The following is a 19,163-nucleotide window of genomic DNA, read 5'->3' on the forward strand; positions in this document are numbered from 1 at the left end:
TTCCTCTTAATAATCAGGATTGGTGGTTTCAGATTTTATGATATAGCTCTACAAAATCTTACCTAAACCATTCCCTTATTTGTTCTTCCTTAGTCAAATCATTATAGATAAGTTTTGAAGTGACTTTATGTTTGGGTTAAATAAGAAATGGCTAATACAGAGGGAATAGAATCTCATGACTCTGAACCATTTTTCCATGTGTCTTCAAGATGTGCTCAAACTAGATTCCATCTCTATATTAAGTTTCACTAGATGAGTACTACTGCAAATGCACATATTTATGGTTTTGTGGTTTATATAATACCATACTCAAAATAGCTTATACTACATGATAACTTCATGGATTATGTTCAAATATTCAGTCTCTATTACAGATCATTGGCAAACCAGAAACTGTTTTTCAATAGAAAATAGTTATGTATAATAGATGGCATAATTTTGCTCTAATTTCCTAAAGGTCTATTTGTTCATTCTTCCTTAGGGGACCCATCAAAATTACCATACAGCATTCTTATCTGTTACAAATACTTTAAATAACAATTGATCTTGAAGGTCATAATAAACAAATGCTAGACTAATTTTTATAGCAGCCTGAATCTGTTGTTGAGCTCATGAATATAGCTTTAGTAATCTTTAAGATGTTAGTAAATAGAATCCAACAATATTTTAAAAATATGATGTATTATATTCAAGTGGGACTTATTCCAGAAATGCAAGGTTGGTTTAACTTTTAGAAATCAATGAGAATAGGGCACCCTGGTGGCTCAGTCAAACATCTGACTCTTGGTTTCAGCTCAGGTTATGATCTCATGCTTCATGAGATCGAGCCTCTCATTGAGCTGTGTGCTGACAGCATGGAGCCTGCTTGGGATTCTCTCTCTCTTTCTCTCTCTTTCTTCCCCTCCCCCACTCTCTCTCTCAAAATAAATTAATAAATTAAAAAAAAAGAAAGCAATTGGTGTAATATGACTCATTATAGAATAAAGAAGGAAAACTAAATGATCATTATGATAGATGAAAAATTGACAGATTTAAATATCATTCATTATATTAAAAATTTCAGAAGACAAGGAATAGGAGAAACTTTTCTCTATATGAAAATTATCTATGAAAAATCTAGAGTTAAAATCATATTTACCAAAATATAGAACATTATCTTCCTAGGATCAAGAAATCAGTAAGGCAGTAATATCCCCTCTTATCACTTCTATCCAACACTTCTGTGGAGGTCCCAGGCACTCTACTCCACAGAAAAGAAATTAAAGCTATAAAGTTTGGAAAAGTAAAGTTAAAACTTTCAATATTTGCAAGTTGTTTGATTTGAATTAGAAAATTATAATGAATCTTTTTAAAAATACTAAAATTAATAAGTGAATTGAGAAAGTATAGCTTATATACATATATAATCAATTTTATATCTACATTTCAGAAATAATAATTAGAAATAATCAAATAACATGTTTTCTAATAATTGTAAAATTTCAAATCTATAATAGTCAAAATTTTTTGAAAAATGAAACATCTGAACTTATTAGTTCAGAATTATGCTTACATCAGAATATTTACATCAGAATACATTCAGTGTATTCACTGAAGTTGTTGAATTTACTGGATGGCTTAAAGTAATTTGTTGTGGGAAATAAGCTAAGGAATTTCCTGAGCCTGCACTGATGGGTTAACAAGGCATAAAGAATTAGAAAGCCATAGGATGTTCTCACCCAACTTTAGGCAAACAAGATTAGGTAAATAGGTATAGAGAGGGCGGGGATGGGGTGGGGGGAAGGGCCCCAGTATAGAGAGGGCGGGGCATAGGCCCCAATAGAGAACAAAGGTATATGAGGTAAAGAAGATTAGGTGTTCAGGGCATAAATGCCCCCCAACTTAGTATTATAGCAGAAAGCTGCTTTCACAGGAAGGACAGACCAAATTAGGTAACAGGTAAATAGAGCTATAGACCACTGTGGGGTGAAGTTGCCCAGAGTGGAGCTAATTAGCAAAAGAAAGGTGCCTTGTTGACCCTGAGGTAGCATGCTCTGTCTTTCTTGTCCCCTAGACCAGTTTAGGTAAACAGAAGTGGTGCCTCATGTCTGCTGTAAATAACCTTCCACTGGGCGCCAGGATTTTGTTTTGTATTAACCCAAACCCCTAACCCCACATGTATTTTCAAAACCCCCTTTCCCTCAAGCCCATGAGTTAATGTTCAAAGTTTCACTGTCTCTTTGTGCACATCCATCACCATGTTTGTAAGCCTTCTGATCCTAATAAAAACGGAGCAAGGACCCTGAATCAGGGCTATTCCCTATTTGTTCTTCTGTGTCCTATACTTTCTATAATTCCATCCACTAACCCCTATTTATAATGAAAGCCTCTATCTATCTATCTATCTATCTATCTATCTATCTATCATCTATTTTTAATTCCTGTTTGCTAAGTATACTGGAGTTATTAATGAGTATGCTTTCATCAATTTATTTGTCCTTTGATTATGTATTATTTTTCCTAGTTATTTGTTTGACTCCTTATTTCATCTCATATACGTGTGATATAAATATGTAAATTATATGATATATAATATCATATATTTATGATATTTATAAATATCAATATTTATATGATATATAAATATATATAAGATATATATATATATATATATATATATAATCTCATGAAAAAGTAAACTATAGGTTGCTTTGCTTTTCTTTTCCCCCAGAAAGTGAACATTCTTTCTTTTGTGTATAACTGTGAAGTGAGGAACTTAGAGCTTTAATAAATTTGAGATCATTTTTTGAAAATTCAGCTCATAATTCTCATGCTATCCTTATAAAGAGCTGAGATTCTTATGAAGTTACTGGTTGAACAGTGAAAGAATTTAGTTTTAGATTTTACTTTCTATTCTTAGAGAATCAGAATTTAATCAGTATAAGAATGTTCAAGATATCACAAATTCTTTACTTTTAACAACTCATTGCTTCTTACTGAGTAAAATTCTGGTGTGGGGAAAGGGTATTTTATAGAACTAAGAACTAAGCAATTTTGCATCTCAGATTATTCCCAATTCTAATTTGTTTTTTCACTTACATACACTGTCATTAAATAATTTTTCCATTTCTTCCTAACCCTGTAAAGTCTTTGTCAGGGTAATTCTTCGGCTAATCAGATGATGTACTTGCCACTAGGTATGGATTCTACTTGGTGTTAAATTTTGAAATATTTCTCTGTCCGGGGTTTGGTTCTTTATTGTTTTCTTTGCATCCATTGCTTTTCAATTTTCAAACTTTTACTTTCCTGTTTATTGAATAGTCCATATCTAGCCATTAGAAGTACCTTATTTTCTTTATCTTCTAAATGTATTTCATTTCTGTACCATTATATCACTTCCATCACCCTGGAGAAGTAACTATCATTTCTGAAGAACCACGGTACACTGTAAACAACTCTCCCTGTATTCAATATTTTCTCACATTTTCTATTTTTCACAAGTAAATATAGAATCATATCATTTCCTTATCAAAATGCTCCAGTAGCTTCCATCACATTCTGAAAAAAAAAAGAAAAAAAAAATCCATGGTGTACCTGAATGATCTGGCCCCTAGCCACCTTTTCAAACTCACAATTCTCTCCAGTATCTTTTCTTTCTCAAAAAATAAAAAAAAAAATTAAAATGTGGAGAGTTGTGTCATTTTTTTCTGTTCAGGGAGTTAATATACATTTTCGTTTCCCTAGACTTGGAAAGTTCTTCCCTCAAATATTCACATGACTCATTCTTCACTTCATTTATATAATTCTATCAAATTTGCCTTGCAATCATTCCATATAAAAAAGAGGTCATACCGTTTCACTACATCATTAGCTAACAAATCATCCACTTAAAAAAAATTCCTTCATAGTACTTTTTATTATCTAGCTGACATTTTATTTTCAATCTGTTTATTCACTTGGGCTCTTCCTATGACATTTTCACACTGTCTTGTAGTACTCCATGTTTTACTTTTCTTTGAATAGAAAGTGAACTCCTGGCATGCTTGGGCAATGTCTCATTTCTTTTGTAATTTCCATTACATGGTTACCTTTATGTTGCCAAACTCCTCATAGGGGTGAATTTTTTCTCTCTTGTTCTTTGCTCAAGTCCTGACAACTGAAAAGTTGTCCACTTCAACTTCCACTTATTATGGCTTCAATAAATATTTCACTAATTAGTTCATGGTTTACACCTCTAGGAACCCAACAAATACTTGCTGAATTAAAGTGCATTGAATTCTCCCATTAGTAATCATGTTATCAAAGATTTTGCTATATTATGTGGTATCAGAGAATAGTTCTGACAGTTTTTTATGTAAAATTTCAAAATATTATTATGGGACAATTATTCATGTTCATTAGTATAGCAGCTATTTTCATTCTTTGCTGATGGCCTAAGAAAATAACTTGGAGAAATGAAGCAATTATACTATATAGAATACAGTAGTGACTAGCCACACGTGGCTATTGAGCACTTGAAATGTGTCTAGTCCTAAATAAGTTTCTGTAAGTGTAAAATACACGCTAGATTTTGAAAGCTTAGTAAGAAAATAATGTACAATACCTCATTAATAACTTTATATTGATTCCATCTTAAAAAGTCAATATATTTAGATTCATTTGTTTAAATTAAAAATGGTTATATTTTATCTGTTTCTCTTTACTTTTTAAAATATGGCTACTACCACTTGTGGCTTGAGTCTATTTCTTTCAGATAGCATAGGACTAAATAGAGCTGAAACAGGAGGTTAAGTGGAGGATTGGTTAACCTTTTCATAGTGAAATTTGCTTGCATGCTAATTATTTTCATAGCATTTCAAACTCCCAAATACATAACAGGTATATCTGCTAGTTGTATGATTACTGGCTCTGTTATTTTGAACTTTCTGGCATATCCTTGGATACCTGGACTAATTTTACATAGAAATTGTATTCTATCAAGAACTTTGGTAAGAAAATATATACACAGCATTAAAAAGGCCCAGCTTGTTCTTTAAAAATGACCCATCAAATTGAATACAATATATTCAATTTGGAGTAGATATAGATATGTAGATATGTAGATCTCTATCTCTATCTCTATATCTATTATTACTCAGCAATCAACAATAATGAAATCTTGCCATTTCCAACAACATGGTTGGAACTAGAGTGTATTATGTTAAGTGAAGTAAGTCAAAGAAAGATGAATATCATATAATTTCATTCACATGTGGAATTTAAGAAACAAAACAGAGGAACATAAGGGAAGGGAAGGAAAAATAAGATAAAAACAGAGAGGGAGGCAGATGATAAGAGTCTGAAATACAGAGAACAAACCAAGGGTTGTTGGAGAAGTGGGTGGGGGGGATGGGCTACATGGGTTATGGGCATTAAGGTGAGCACTTGATGGGGTGAGCACTGGGTGTTATATGAAAGTGATAAATCACTGAATTCTACTCCGGAAACCAATGTTACACTATATGCTAACTAATTTGAATTTAAATTTTAAAAAGTAACCTGTGAACAAACAATTAAATGTGGATTGTCCAGTGCTGAAATTAAAACATTGTATTAGTAGGATAGATAATTATTGAGTATGTTGAGGCTTCTCTCTTCTAGTCAAATTAATAGACTGGTGTGGTGGATGGTGTTGCAGGAAGAGGAGTTATACATGAGATGCAAAATTTCATAGTTGGTTAGATGATGAGTAGAGAAATGATATATACATTACAATCATAAATTGGGCCATATGAGGAACTTCCAAATGGAAATGTGTACCTAAAGTTACATTCCATGTGCTGCAGCTTTTCTAGTAACATCTTTCAAAGAGGGAGATGTGCCGTAGTTATGGGTTCCAAGGATAGGCTTTGGAGGCCATGGCTGTCTGATGTGGGCGTCACCATGTTATTGCGTAAGTACTACTAGTATAGTCTCTCTCTGTGCATAAAGGTCAAAGAATTTACGATAGTATTGACGCTAAACTTAACTTATGGGATATAAAAGCTTCTCCCACTTCTGAATTTCATGGCTATATGTAGGAACAATCAATGTGATGTAGTCAAAAAGGGATTTACAAGGGCTGGACACTCTGGGGATTGTTGTGTATAATATCCTATTAATTCTAAAAATCTTAATTGGTGGTTCTTTAAAGACTTTGGTTAGCTTTAATTCTTTCATCTTACAATGCTCAAACTTTTTTTTTTAATAAATTATGTCCTTGGGTGGTATGCTGGCCTTTCGTAAAACTGGATCTTTCTCCTAGAAGCTTGAGAAGAAGGGTTAAGCTAACTTGCCTGAGATCTACTTACCCCTTTTGCCTGTAGAACACCATTCCCCAAAGGGGGAAACAAGAAGACAAATTCCTGATTTATTTTCCTCATGGCCTGGACCTTAGTATTAATAACCTAATGATATTTTTCTAGGAGAAAGATACTTATCTCTAAAATGTCCTCAATAGGATATCCCTGGCTAAGGATTATAGTAAATAGAATACCATATGGCTTGGATGTTTGAAAAATGTCACATAAGTTATACAAGTCATTGGTATATTAAGTGGAGATGATTCACACTACAAACGCTCATATTCTGTGAAAAAAAAAAACCCACACAAACATAATTTAAAGACTGAATCTATTCTGGGCTAGTAGGTGCATGTCCAATATGAAATATTAAGCTCCCCTAATCTATGAGCCTCACTCTACTTCATCTGAATGTTTTGATTGACTGTATTTTTGAATTAATTTTGTAAAATTTGATAGTGGGTAATATGCTTTATTCATGTGAGTCTAATTTTACAATAAAACCCTGCATGTTAAGTAAAATTCTTAGAAACCTATTTAGCTAAGAATGATAATAAACAAGGCAAATACATTTACAAACTCTTTGGTCAGGCAAAAACAAAAATTCATATGCATACCATACCAAAGTGTATCACGTGGGAATTCTATGAGAATTGTGTTATGTCATGTCTGAATAATCATGTACTGTTCAAGTATACCATTAACTTTCCCAAGTGTACATAAACATATATTGACTATCTTAAAAAAAAAAAAAATGAACAGAGTTCCATGACAGGATAAAGTTTACTGGAAGGGAATATGGTGTAGAGCAGTATTTGTAATAGGTGCTACATAAAAGTTTATGAATATTAATATTTAAAATGTCCTTAAGTTCTACTCAAATCTATATTTTCTACTTTGGGTTTTTTTTTAACAATAAGAATAGATCTTATAGGATGGTGCAAAGCCTTTGGTGATTAACATTTCAGTTATTGGTTAAAGGCCAGTCCTGGCTTCTAGTTTTAGTATGTGTTTTAGGCTATCAAATAAAGCAAGCTTTCAATGTGGACCACAATTCAATATGTCCCCTTTAGTCATTCTATAATGCATTGAATTCTGGGGCCAGAGAGTATTTAAGACTTCTAAGTGATCAGGCCCTATTTTCTTCAAGGACATCACAAGTTGGACAGCTTTGCCAAGATCAACTCTAATTCAGTTATGAATAGAGAGCCAATAAACACTTCCAAAAATTATATGTTTCTGAACATCTAGTTTAGCAATGGCTTTTACATAAGACTGTTCAATTAATTTGCAGGTATTATCACATTTAAAAATTGTATTTTTCAGTATGGGAGTCTGAAGAAAAAATGCTGGTTGAGACAGAGAGAATGTTTAGTATTGGTATTATACTTACAAGTATAATTGTGAGTTTACAGACTTCAATGGATAAACATTATAAAGTTGCAGGACTTAGGGTTTAGACAGTAGCAACTAAGTCAGAGGGTATTAATATTTATGTCCTTCCATGGCCAATTATTAATTCTCTTGTGCTGGCCATAAAGTAAAATGGAGAGCTGTGAGGACCCCTATAATTTCTCAAAGTACTATCATTGTACTTGGTCTATAGCATTTATTCATTGAATTAGTTGTGCTTGGGCTGGACATTGTTTTTGTTTACCAGTATACTTTCTTTTGCATTATCTATAGTCATATTTGTCAGTCTCCTGGCTTTAGGACAAAGGAAGGGTTGGGCTCTTGTAATATGGATCTTTGAACATGGGCCAGTTTGATTTTTAAGGTGAGGAAATTCTTTTGGGTTTTTGTTTGTCTATGAATTGTATCTGTTTGGGTAAAAAGGTCTGCTAAGTCAAATCACCTTTTTCATGTTTAACCAATGTCTAATAGATTTGAGGCTCCCTAACTTCTACAACTGGGTTGAGATCCGAATATTACTTAAAGCTTTAATGTAGTCTGGTTTTGAAATTGTCTCGTAATTTCATTCATAATTTCTTATGCTGTTTACAGTTTTGAATTTTTGTTCAATATCCCATTAAGGAATGATGGCCCTAAATAGAGTTCTCTTCTACCTTCTGGCTATTATAATACCTTTTTATGCATTAGGCATCTTAGACTATTCATGACTTTTAAGTGACATCCTTTGTATCTATCTGATTATTCCAGCAAGTAGATCAATTACCAGAATTCTGGCAAACCTGGGACATTGGCATCTAATATAATTCTAAACTCTTGCTTAATTTTTTTCCATCTTCTTTGATTTTCAGAAGTTTTTAAATGTAGCTTTGCAACAAACCAGAAGTTAGTTTTTTGTTTGTTTGCTTGATTGTTTTTTTTTTTTTTTTTTGTAAATTAAGCAGCTCTACCTCCAGGAACTTAGGCAATGTTTATTGAATTAAGGACCCAATCACAATCATGAAGAAATGACAATTAATTTAGTAAATTTGTCTCAGTATAATCTGTGGATGAGTTCTTGTAATAAAAAATAAAAGATTTTCTTTTGAGTAGAACAAACAAATGTACATACCCAAGACCATAAAAGAAGGGAGGATACATTTTTTGTTTTGTTTAAGTTTATTTATTTTGAGAGAGAAAGAGCATAAGCAGGGGAGGGGCAGAGAGAGAGGAGAGAGAGAATCCCAAGCAGGCTCAGCACTGTTAGTGCAGAGTCAACATGGAGCTTGATCTCATGAACCATGAGATCGTGGTCTAAGCCAAAGTCAAAAGTTGGATGCTTAACCAACTAAACCACCCAGGTGCCCCGAGGACACCTTTAATGAGGATTAATTCAAGGATTTAGGGAAACTGCTCAGTTACCTAAATGAAATTTATCTTAAAGACCTATTTTCGTAGAATATAGCAAATGATTTGCAGGTCCCAACCTGCTTGTTCTAGGTTATACGTGGAAAGAAACTTATGGCATTTGATCCAAATCCGTTCCCCATGAACAGAACAAAAAGACCATAAGAATAGCTGGTGGTAGAAGACAAGTAGAAGGTATGGGAAGTATCACAGAGCAATTTTCTGGTTTAAGCAGTCTGATCTTAAAATTTGGTTTGAGTCCACCTCTGTGGCATAATAGGAGTGTATGTAAAATGAGAAGATGGAGACTGTCCAGAAAGTAGAAAGACAAGGGAACACTGAACAAGGTGGATACAGTATTGCATTTCAAATGAGTTAAAAAATTACTAAAGAGTAATCTAAGACCATTGAAGTAGTTTATTAGAAACTGAATACATTAGCTGGCCAGGTGAGAGAGCCACCACGTCACTCAAGAGCAAGTGCAATGAATTCTCTGGGTAAAGCATGAAAGGACTAGACCTAAGTTTATGATGAGGAATTCTCAGACACCTCCTTAGGGACTGGTAATTATTCTATTGTGTGGTCATTGACCAATAAGGTCTGGAAGGAGCTACATTGTTTTTTGATCATTGTATCTATTTGTCTATCATCTGTATGTATGCGTGTGTATATACATATACATGTATATCAGTCTATGTATGTATGCATCTCTGTGTCATATATCTGTACACCTATGTATTGATCATCTATATGTCCAAGTATCTATGTTTGTGTGTATCCATCTATGTATCTGACTGCCTCACTTTCTGTAATATTAGCAGCAATAAGAATGTAGTGAGAAAGTTCATATGCACATCCCCAAAGCTCAGAAAAAAAATACCTCCATCAGATTCTGATGCCAATATGTATCTTCTATCAACAGATACTGATGATTCAGCACTTATTTTTGGGTGCCTACTATGTATAAGTTGTATTTTGGATACGAAAATTAGGAAAAGCTTTTGTGGTCTTCAGAAGCATGCCTCTAAGTTGTGAGGTGTATATAAAAGACATCATGCCATAAGTACTTTTAATAATCATTTCCCTTTTTTGGATATAAGAAAAGCCATTTCTTCTATGTGTTGCTAAAACTTCCTTTTAAATTTGAGAGCCTGTTTCAAATGGAGATGTACCCACTTGGATCCACTGGAAAATAAGCAGAGATTCACAAAGATTTCAAGTTGCTTTCAGGGTCACTTAAGAAGCTTTTGCAATAATTGAATGGGGGCTGTACTTATGCATTTGGAGTCTGTCTGGTATACGCATTACATCTCCACTTGAAGTCAGAATCCCACATAGAGTGTTGCAGCTGTATTGGCAGTTAAGCAAAATGCATATTTCTGTTGAGCAGCATCACTGTGAATCACGGTAGAGGGAAACATTTATCTCTTATAAAACTTTCCACAGATGCACATCTCCCTGAGCTTTGTGAGTCTGTTTCTAACTCACGTGCCAGAGACAGAGCTCATTATTGCTTACTGTAATATTGCTTTCAACATGAGAACTCAATTTCCCATACAAGCTGCCAGAGTATTTATTCTGCTTATTACATTTAAGCAAAGTACAAATAAAATGATTCTGGGGGGAAGTGGAACACACCCTTGAAATAAACTAACCCATGTTTACTAAGAAACTTGTAATACATGTGATATCCAATGGAGATACAACAAAGCAGGTTGCCAGTTTTGAAGGGGCAGAGGAAAAGTTTGCAACAAAACTTGAATTAAATTTATTCCTGACGCTTAGCCCGCTGCCATAATCTTTGCTATTTTATTTCCTAAAGCAGTGGGAAGCTTTTCTGAATGTTTTGCAAAAATATACAGACATGTATAACATTACAATGCTGAGATCAAATGGTGATTAAATGAAAGCTCTGGTCATCTTCTGAGTGAAGGCACGCACACACTTGGTTTTGGTCCCGTGCCTTACACTCGGTTAGAATGTGTGAAAAATGCACTAAGTCTAGAAACTGCTGAACATGATCTTTAGCATTACTGACAAGAATCGAGTGATCATTATGTAAGGGAATATGTACTGTTGGTTCTGCAGACTATCCATCTAGTAACATCACATTTAAATAGATATGAGAAAGATAAACAGTTGCAGGTGTTTTCTGCTGCCCCAGTGAACAGAGATTACTGGAATCTCTCACTACTTTCTTCCAGGGTATCCCAGAGGAGAGAAACACCGCTTCATAAAAAGCAATATGATCATGGTAAAAAATAAAAATGACACAATAGCACTATCATCTCCTCATGTCTAGTCCATGGGGGACTAAAAATCATGTTTACAAAACAGTATAAGCTGTTATCCATGGATTTACAATAGGAGCCATGGTATTATGCTGTCCAATACAACATGATTTCTATCTTTGCATACTCAAATAATCATAATTCAATTTTCAGCCAGAAACAACTTTGTTTTTCTGATTATTCCTGACATCCCTTTTCCCCTTTGCCATTAGTGCTATCGTACTTACTTTTGTGTGCCACACTTGCCTATTTGGTTCCAATCACACATAATAAGTCACTTTATTTTCATTTTATTCCAACTGTATCTCAAAGCAAATGTCCACTAATTTGTTTTGAGGATATCCATGGCCCATTCCCTGAAACAGCGCTCTTAGCAAAGGAAAAAATAAGGAGGGAAAGAAATTCAACAAAGCAAAATAGCCTGAGCATAAAATCCACAAATGGTTTTGTGTGTCATTTGAATATATGTATCTGAAAGAATTGGCGTTTGTTAGTATGACCCTTATGCTACTATTCTCACACTACCTTTGATTGCCAAACTTTCTGTGCATTAAATAAACATGAAACGACAACATGCTTGTAGAATTTAAATTCCTGTTAAGTTTCAATGCAAAGTTGCTGTTACTTGTGGCTTCATCCCAGATTTTGAAATAATAAGCAAAGAAATGTAAGGAGACCACCAGCAACCCCTGCCCATGCTGTAGACCCAAATAAGGTCGAAAAAAGAAGGGCTAGAAGGGTAACTGACCTTTTGATTGACTCTTCAGAAAATAAAATATACATGAAATCATTGGCTTGGCTTAACATTTTCAAGTAATGATGTAGGGAGACTTTCAAGTAAAAAGAGGAAGAAGCTTTATTTTTCAGAGTTTCCTGAAAATATGTATTATAGTGTTAACAAAAGAAAACCCACTTTGTGACCATAGGCAGCCTCTGCCTGCCCACGGCACAGAGGTATTCCCAAGTCACAGTTGCCCTTTTCTTCTAGAAATAATTACGTCTACAGACTACCTCTCCTCACCCTTCATGCTTTATTCACTTCCTCCCAAGGTCAAGAGAGATTAAAAGTCTGGTTTACTTTTTAAAAATGTTTATTGTTGAGAGAGAGAGACAGAGACAAAGACAATGGGGGGCAGGGCAACAGGAGAGGGACACATAGAATATGAAGCAGGCTCTAGGCTCTGAGTTATCAGCACAGACCCTGATGCAGGTCTCAAAATCAAGAACCAGAGACCATCACCTGAGCCGAAGGTGGACCCTTAACGAACCAAGCCACCCAGGTGCCCTGGGTTACTTTCACCAGCTCTCTGCAGCTTTGCCTAAAAAACTGGAAGTATGTCCTAAGAGAGAGCTAATTTGGCTTCTCAAGCTCAGAATCTGGCAATAATTTACAATGTAGCTGCTTTTCTTTTTCCCTTGACCATCACAAAATTGCTTCTTTTTTTATTTGGTCTGAATTTGTTTATAACCCTATGTCTCTGAGTACCACCTTTGGAGCGTGTGTGTGTGTTTAAATTGCTGTTTTATTTACTTTGCTTAGAAATTGACACAGGTTTTAAAAATAGGGAAGAAAAAGACAAAAAAAAATAGTAACATCCAATTCCAAGCAAATTCTACTTGATGTGGTGGACACTGTTACATAACCACACCTAAGTTATCCAGAGACAAAGATTACATGTAAATCAAATACATTCTAAATTAAGGGTAAATGGCCTATCTTGGGCCACCGGAGACTTTTCCATCTTTCTGTCAGGAAGAGGAGTGAGGTTAAAATTGGAGGCAAGAACTGGGACAGCCTTTAGGATACTCACTGTCCAGGTATGCAGTTTTTAAACTTCTATCATCAGCAACTCAGGATCTATCCAGGGAGCTATGGAGCTAAGACTGACTTGGGATGCTGATGAGTATTTTTGGAGGGGAATGCCATAAGGTCGGCGAGACCTAGAAGGCACTGTGAAGTGCTACCTGGGCAGACAAGAAAAGAATTAAGGGACTCTTAATTTTCAGTTGAGTCATGTTAATTCTCTGAGCCTCAACTTCCTTCTTACACAACATGCTGCTTATCCTCTTGTGAAGACTAAAAGAGAAAGTATGTGCAAATGTAGCTGTATCAGAATTCTAGTTCAAGTTACAGAGGCAGAGAAAATGAAGGGGCTAAATTTCTTTTATCAATCGCTTAGAAACTGGATATCTTATTACTGTATCTATCATTTTTTATCGCATTATCTGTTCTAATCATAGCACTAGACATCTTATATTCACTATCATGTTCACAGATAAACTTAGAAAGTAATTACTTAATGTCCTCATTTTATATAAGAGGACACTAAACGCAAGGAACGGTAAAGAGCTAGTAGAAGTCTCAGTAGTCTGTTTGTGGCATTGAAGTGATTCACCCTCAGGTTTTTACAACTCTGGACTTTGTTGCCTCCCCTCCCTCATGCTACATTAATTTAGAGTCCATCTCTGATGACCAAATGAATGGAGAAAGCAAGCAAGGTAGATGTGAGACATCTGTTACAAGGAAGGAGTCCCTGTATCTGATATGTGGTCTGACTTTTGTGTTATGGATCAATTCCAGATTAGCAGTTCAACTTGAACAAATATTTGAGAGAAGTCTATGTGTAGAGTCGATTATTAGCTGCTGGTACTCAGTATATCATTTTTTTGTAGCAATTAAGAGCTTTGGTTTGGGTGAAGGGAGCCCAATCTCTTCCACTTACTAGCTGTATTACCCTGGATAACCTATTTTTTCAAGAGCAATAAAAGATATAAAATGAAGACAATTATATTACCTACTTTATAGGATGTTTGGGAAATCTGATAAGAAAACATATATAAAGTACTTATTGTGCCTGATACAGTACAGTAAAATGTTAATGCATGCTAATTATTATATTATTGTAATTTTCCTCATGCCGCAAATGCCTTTTTTAAAATAGCTTTACCCAGGTATTATTGATATACAAAAACACTGAACATAATTAATGTATATAATTTGATAAGTTCAGAGATATGCATATATCTCTGAACATATGACAATCAAGGCAATAAATGTGCCCATCACCTCCAAAAGGTTCCCTCTGCCCCCCACTTTGTGTATGTGTTAAGAACACTTCATGTCAGATCAGCCCTCTTAATAATTTTAAGGGCTGTATAATACTTAATTATTAACCATAAGTATGATGTTGTAAAACAGATCTCTAGAACACACTCATCCATAAGTAAAACTTTGTACCAGTTGAACAACTACTGATTTCTCCATCTTCCCTAACCACTGGCCACCATCATTCTACTCTCTGTTTCTGTGACTTTGACTATTTCAATAGCTCATGGAAGTAGAATGATGCAGTACTTGTCCTTCTGGCCTTTTTCACTTAGCATAATATTCTCTAGGTGTATCCATGTGGTTACATTCATCATGGCAAAGGGCTTGAATAGACATTTCTCCAAAAAATATGCATTTCAAAGGTACATGACAAACAGATGCATGCAAAGGTGCTCAGCATCACTAATCATCCAGGGAATCAGAATCAAAATCACAACAAGATACCACCTCATGTCTGTTAGAATGGCTACTATCAAGAATCAAAAGACAACAAGGGTTTCAAGTATGTGGAGAAATTGTAACCCTGTACTCTGTTAGTGGGAATGTAAAATGGTACAGCCCCCATGGAAAGCAAGGAGGTATATAGCTCCTCAAAATATTAAACAACCATATGATCTAGCAATCCCACTTCTGGGTATATATCCAACAGATATGAAATCAGGATCTCTAAGATATGTCTATACTTTTAAGCTCATGGCAGCATCATTCACAATAGCCAAGGTACAGAAATGTCCTAAATGCCATCTACAGATGAATGGATTTTTAAAAATGTGGTATATACATAAAAAGGATTATTCAGCCTTAAAAAAGAAGGAAATCAAAATGATTTTTATTGTGTGGCATGGGAAGAAAATTGGTAGTGGTTTCCATCTCTGCCCTGGATTGTTAAGAGATGTTGTATCAATTCTGTGTAATTCTCCTTTGGCAACTTTTTATCACCACAATGTGCTTGAGTATTCTCATCTTTAATTTGGGAATTCTGAGTGGGTCAAACTTTGAAATTGGGGTAAAAAGTGAGCTGAATAGGGTTTCTTATTCAGGCTGAATAAGTGGTCTCTCCCTCTGATGTTATTTGTATTCTGAGGTCTAACTGCTTTCTTATTTCCCTTGAGTCAAGATATAAAATCATCTTTGAATAGGGGTTGGAGTGGAAAGAAAGAAGAAATCTAGATCACTATTCCTTCTAATGTAACCACTCTTATCACAGGTTCTGAGCCTTTTGACACTTTAAAGAATCACCTACAAATAAGATTGAGAAAGAGGAACCTGGTCAAGCACTCTCATTTAATTCACATTTTAAAAGTTTCTTAGGAATCAATAAAAAAAAGACTGTAGTTTCATCCTGAGGGGGGAAGAAGAGAAGAAGGGGGATGGAAAGAGAACTATGTGAAGTAAATGTTTTTGACATAATTCCCCAAACGGGAATGGGTGGTGAAATTATCTGGGAAGAGAGAGGTTAAAATATGATAAACATTTCGTAAATTAAAAAAATCAGTATTTAAGATTATGTTACACGATTTATTTTTTGCATTCACTAGCACTTGAAATCTTTAGCATATTGTATAGGATTGAAATGATTGAAACTATAGCCACTGAAAAATCTGTATCCTTTTTTCCTTGTTTCTATATTTATTTCCAAAGTATGTGATATTTAAGTCAATGATAGAAGGTTTTTATTTTAATATTTGGGTCCAGTGAAGTCAATTTCTTTTTAAAAGAATCTTAAATTATAAGTTCAAATAACAAAACTTTTGGCTGCTTAGCACCAATAGAATGTATTTTTATAATCACATCTGAATTTTTGGGAATGACCAGCTAACTCAGAAATTCTTTATGTATCCCCCATTGTCTCCTGGAACATGAAGAAATAGGGAACATGGCTTATGGGAAAAAGCTTTCTTGCTGCATTATTTTTCTTCAAGGATCAGAAGAATTTGTGCCACTCACAAACATACATGCATATACGTTCACAGATAATAAGCTCGTAAAACACCACCAAATCAAAAGAAGCGAAGTAAAGTGACATTTAGGCTGTGAAGTCTTAATTTAGACACCACAATGATTAGAGTGTTTTAATATCATAATAACTGATAAATAGACTATGTGTCAGACATTTCATTCCTTTTTAATCAAAACTCCTAGTCTGCTAAATTAATAACCCCCTTGGGGTACAGTAGCAGATTTCCAATTTAGTCATAGCACATTAATAATGAAAAGTTCTGGGGGCACATTCCTTTATTTATGTTCCTCTTTTTATTTAATTATCAAGGAGGTTTAAAGAGACAAAGCAAGAAGGAGGGTGTTACCTTGACAGTTGCAAGCAATACAGATAAATGCAGAATGATTCAAATTATAGACTTTAAACATTGAAAGAACACTGTGGACTCAGGCACTTAAATCCACCCCCCGCCCTCACCCCCAAATTAGAAAGCCTTTCAGTAATGTTTCTGTTGTATGCTCAGCCAAGGTCTGCCTGGATGCTTCCAATTCAATTCCATGAACATTTACTATCCATCTGTTATGCATCAAGCACTGGAGAAGCACAGAAAGACACAAGTAAATGAGTGGAAGATCTAGTTAACAAACTGGGTGGGAGGGGTATATAGAAAAATTAATTACAAAAATGTATAAAAGTAATTAAGCATTTATCATTTACCTTAAAACAAATGAGAAAAGACAACAAGTCTTTTTTAAAGGAATAAACAAAAATACTAAAGGCAAGAAAAATGTTATCAAAGGCCCAGAAATTATGGAAAACCGAGAGAGAGAGAGAGAGAGAGAGAGAGAGAGAGAGAGAGAGAGAGATTGGTAGAGGCCTGAGAAGGACCTGATAACTGAAAACCTGTGTGAAACAGCTCTGTGTTCCAAACCTGCAAGTGGTAGAAAAAGGATCAGGAGAGCTACCTGTGGCCAATATAAAGGAGGTACATTAAGGAGTAATTTGGGTAACGGAGTGGACTTTCCCCTACAACAGTGCTGCCCCTTGAAGCACATTAGGTAGCGGAAACATTTGCCCACAGCCTGAAGCAGTAACTGCAAAAGCGTGGCTAAGATAAAAGATGAACGCTGCAGACGCTGAGGGCAGCAGGACAGCCACCTGCCCTGCCCAGCGACCGTCCCTCCCTCCCTCTTACAGTTCGAGATGGAAAATACATCCTCAATTAGGCATATGGCAAATGTACATACAATTTCTAACATAAAATCACAAATCACCAGGTATTTAGGGGAAGCAATCAAAATGAATAAGCAGCACCAAATTCTCCATGAGAAATCCAGTCTGGTGGGAACAGAAAAGCGATAATATAAAAGAAAGGGAAGTTAAAACAGGTATAATTGATAGACTCATAAGGGTGACAAAGATGCTGCATCTATGATCCCAAAACAGACTTCTATTTAAAAAGAAAAGCAATTTGAGTTCTTAGAAAATAAATGAGTATATAAACATATATTATTAATGGTAGAATGGAAAAAGCCACCGTGAATTTTTCAAACTAGAATTCTGATTTCTTCCTCAATGTGATACAAGAAAAGTAGTAAGACAAACATATAAGAGAATCAGGTCTAGAAGAGCTACATAAACTTTACTCAAATAAAATGATACATAATATTTATAATAGAAAATATTAATAAATGTATATACATATGTATATGTATATATATATATATACGCCTCTATACATTTGGAAGCTGGTCAATCCAGTGAAGCTCTATATAAATCTGCTTTTTCTATGATGCTGTTGTTTATAGTCAGTGGAGCAAGCAGTTGGTAAGAAAAGAAAGATGCTAACTGGGAGAAAAAGGGTGTTAATTGGAAGCCGAAAGAACAAGCTGGACCCTATAAAGTTCAGTTAGAATCCACGTTGGTCACTTGCTGCCTTTCAGTGTCCAGTTTCTGTGGTGTAAGTGATTTGAAGGAGACAAGGGCACCCTTCATCCCGGAGCCGAACATGGCCCTGGCCCAGGATTTGGAGCAATTGGCAGAGGAGATGGGGCAGGAGTAGGAGAAGCTGTAGGCCTGGCTACTGCTCACAGATAAGCAATAGGGTCCATGACTCGCATCAGTGCTTGGTGGTCTGTAATGGCCTTCAAGGCATGTAGAGCTTATAGCTCTTACCTCTCCTAAACCTCTCAGGTCAAATGTCTCTCCTGGCCACACTTGCCGGGACTACACAAGAAAGGGAAGAGGTCCACCAATTTGAGAAATAATTGGGTATTACTGACCTGTAAGAGCAATGTCACTTGGATAGAGAGCAGAGCAAACTCAGGATGCTGATGTGCTCAGCTATTATACTTATTTGAAATCACTGTCTCTTTCCCATAAATTGTTTAATCGGTGTCACAATCCTGTTTTACATGACTCAAATTGTATCTACATTATTCTTATTGTCACTGTTTTTGTTACTGTTGTTAGCAGACACCACAAATTTGTTCCAATAGTGAATCTTAAAACCCACACAAGCTTTTATAAAGAATTTCAACTGCTTGGCTCAAGTTATTCAACAAATTGGACTCTTTCTGTTAGAACTCTGTGATTGATTTATATTTTGTATCTTTTACATCCTAAGTCTAATGAGGGAGTGCATTTAGAAATAGTTCATGGATCCTTTAATTCAGAATATTTATATGTATGCAGTCCAATCTGGTTTCTTGTTCTTTGTGTAGTATAAT

This window comes from Prionailurus viverrinus, chromosome B1 (genome assembly GCF_022837055.1).
Source record: "Prionailurus viverrinus isolate Anna chromosome B1, UM_Priviv_1.0, whole genome shotgun sequence".
Classification (NCBI taxonomy): Eukaryota; Metazoa; Chordata; class Mammalia; order Carnivora; family Felidae; genus Prionailurus; species Prionailurus viverrinus.